Source organism: Oryx dammah, unplaced genomic scaffold (assembly GCF_014754425.2).
Source record: "Oryx dammah isolate SB20612 unplaced genomic scaffold, SCBI_Odam_1.1 HiC_scaffold_27, whole genome shotgun sequence".
NCBI classification, from domain to species: Eukaryota; Metazoa; Chordata; class Mammalia; order Artiodactyla; family Bovidae; genus Oryx; species Oryx dammah.
This window is the reverse complement of record NW_024070211.1, coordinates 111,124,726-111,128,022: the sequence shown is the minus strand read 5'-3', so window position 1 is coordinate 111,128,022 and position 3,297 is coordinate 111,124,726.

The window sequence follows — 3,297 nt, the reverse complement described above, 5'->3', positions numbered from 1 at the left end:
GACTTTGAGACCAGTATTCTTTTTTTTCTTATACCAAGCTACCCTTAGGTATAAAAGACTCTGTTCCAAAGCATTTCTATTTGTTCATAAAAAGTTTTTAAAAATCTAGTACAAAAATTCACAAAGATAAAATGACTTGCCATCAAAGCCTTACTGGTGGCACACTGATTTCCAGAGTCACAGAGTCACATCTCGGCATGTTCAGCACCACGTAGGTGTGTTCTCCACCCTACACAATCACTGCCCTACAGCTTTCTGATCAAATCAAGTACATTACAAGAGAGGCAGGATAATACATTACCACGGACCTGAATAAATGACCTCACAAAGTGAAACAGACCTTTCTGAAAGCTTACCTGAGTGCAAGCTGTTCCATCCTCTGACTGGGAACTGTTAATGGAATATTAAGAAGCTGAAACTGAGATTCCTGCTATGAAACTAACACCACAAAATACTGTAATTTTAGAAAAGTTTGTAAAAGATTGCTGATTGGCTATGTTTAAACTCTCAGTGGCCAGAAGCTACATTCTGAAAACTTAATACCAGAAATCCATTTTAACTTTTAAGAAGTTCAGGGATTGTGAACATGGCAGGCAGAGAATCTGTACATCTAAATTCCAACAGAAGGTCTGAGAGCACTGGCCTATTGAAAAAGGATTACAATATGATGACTATTCAAAGCCTTCCAGTTGGCATTCTGACTAGGACATAGGATCTTTTTCTAAAATGTGTTTCTTATATGTGAAAAGGATTCAAAAATTTTACCATATATTAAGTGCAAGCAAATTATTACCTTCTTAGAGCATTAAAATTGGTTAAAAGAACGTTAATTGTAATCCTTTTCTTCAAAAGAAATCATAAACATGCTGCTCCCTTCTTGCCTTTGGGGCAAATTTCCTCTTCCTTGGTAGCACTAGAGACCCCCAGTCTGTAAACCAGATCTCTAAGTAAATAATTTCCTGCTTCTCCTAAGTTACTTCAGTCGTGTCTGAACTCTTTGCGACCCCATGGGCTGTAGCCCGCCAGGCTCCTCTGTCCATGGGATTCTCCAGGCAAGAATACCAGAGTGGATTGTCATGCCCTTCTCCAGGGGATCTTTCTGACCCAGGGATCAAACCTGCATCTCTCATGTCTCTTGCATTTGTAGGCAGCTTCTTTTCCACTGGTGCCACCTGGGAAGCACTAAGTAATTTCTTCAGCATGTTTTTTAAATGAAGAAAAAATAAGATTCCCAGGTATTTTTCTCAAACCTGTAAGGTCCCTAGTTGCCTAGCAATTAGCAAGATAATAGCAGGAAAGCAAGAACTCCTTTCTTGCCTCTGGCTTGGCAGAGGGGCTGGACCTCAATGGGAATCACCATCCCATAACTAAATCATCAAACAAGGCAAAGCTATAGCTTTTTAGCTATTAAGCCCAAGATTCAGGCATAATACTGTCACGTTGGGTACTATGTTACATTTGAAGTAACTTGGTTCTCACAGCCACTGAGCAGCTGGAGTTGTAACTGAAGCTCTGTTCTCTGCAATGTACTTAATTCTACAGTTTTTTCTAATTATAAAATATCACAATGCCAATGCTGAAATACCAGGATTGTGGGAAAGACATTTAAAAAGGATTGCCTGAGGACTTCCCTGGTGGGTCTGTGGTTAAGAATCTGCCTGCCAATGCAGGGGACACAGGTTTGATCCCTGCTCTTGGGAAGACTCCACATGCTGTGGGGCAGCTAAGCCTGTGCACCACAACTACCAAGCCCACACGTGTCAGAGCCCATGCTCTGCAACGAGAAGCCCACACACTGCAGCTAGAGTAGCCCCTGCTTCCACAACTAGAGAAAGCTCGTGATGAAGACCTAGTGCAGCCCCAAATACATATTTTTAAAACTATAAAAACATAAAAGCAAATGCCTGACAGAATGGAAAGATGAAAAATTATATTCTTCACACCAGATTTTTATTCACTCATTCAAACACCTTTTCCATATGGTTCGAGTGGTAGAGGTTACAATCTATTACTACGAGTACAAAACAGAATGAATCAACATTCTTACAATACTGAAAGACTACGATCATTCCTAAAGCTACTTTGCTTTACTTCTTACTCCTAAATTTTAAGTCATCCATTCCTTCAATATGCAATATCTCAGCATTATTAAAACAATGTTTTATATCTAGAGACTTTCTAAACTTTGTAGGGAACTAGATCTATAAACAAAGATTTTTTTTGGTTATTAATATAAAAAAACAATTATTTCTGAGGTTTACAAGCTGTCGGCTGCAAAACTGAGTATTCTTCCTCTATTCAAAGGTAACCAACTTAATTTCTCATCAGAAAAGAAAATAACCAAACAACAAACACAAAATAAGAAATTAGCCAGAAAGCTGTAAGCATTAGCCAGAAAGCCTGTTTCCCACTCAGGAAAAAAGTATAACTGGTAACAAGTAAGGTACAGTTTCCATAAGTAGATTTTTTTTAAACTTGTAAGGTTTCCATTTCTAAAACAGAAGAGTTGAGACACTTTTCTAAGCAGCTTAACCTGTCAGAAGATTTCGTATCAATATTTACACCCTCAGCACTTTGTATTTTGCTTTTACACAGTTAACTTTTTTTTTCAGTTGACTTTAAAAGGCAATTCCTCCCATTAAATTCATGTGTTACTAAAAATGTAGGCTAAAGTTAAATGGGCAAAGATAAAGGCCTACATTGTATTTTGGGGGAGGGGAAAGAAAGTTATTTCCCAAAAGCAAGAACTCTTTGGTGAGAAGTATTTTTTACTAACACTTACCAATTTTATTCTTTCACAATTGGATGCATCAACTTGAGTCCAATGAGCATCTGGGTTTGCCACATCTCGTGATTTCCAACCCTAATCATAATTGTGTCTTCTCTTTTTGTACTCATTTATACAAATGGAGGACAAGAATACAGTAACTATTTTAGTGATTACATGAGTTCTATACTAAGACAGTGTGACCCTGCTAAGATTGAATTTTTGGCTCACAGACATTACTACCATGAGGTAACTTATTTGCTGCTGATATAAAAACTCTGGTATATAATAGGAAATTATGGGGTGTGAAGGCAATGGCACCCCCCTCCAGTACTCTTGCCTGGAAAATCCCATGGACGGAGGACCCTGGTGGGCTGCAGTCCGTGGGGTCGCCAAGAGTCGGACATGACTGGGCGACTTCACTTTCACTTTTCACTTTCATGCATTGGAGAAGGAAATGGCAACCCACTCCAGTGTTCTTGCCTGGAGAATCCCAGGGACAGAGGAGCCTGGTGGGAGGCCGTCTATGG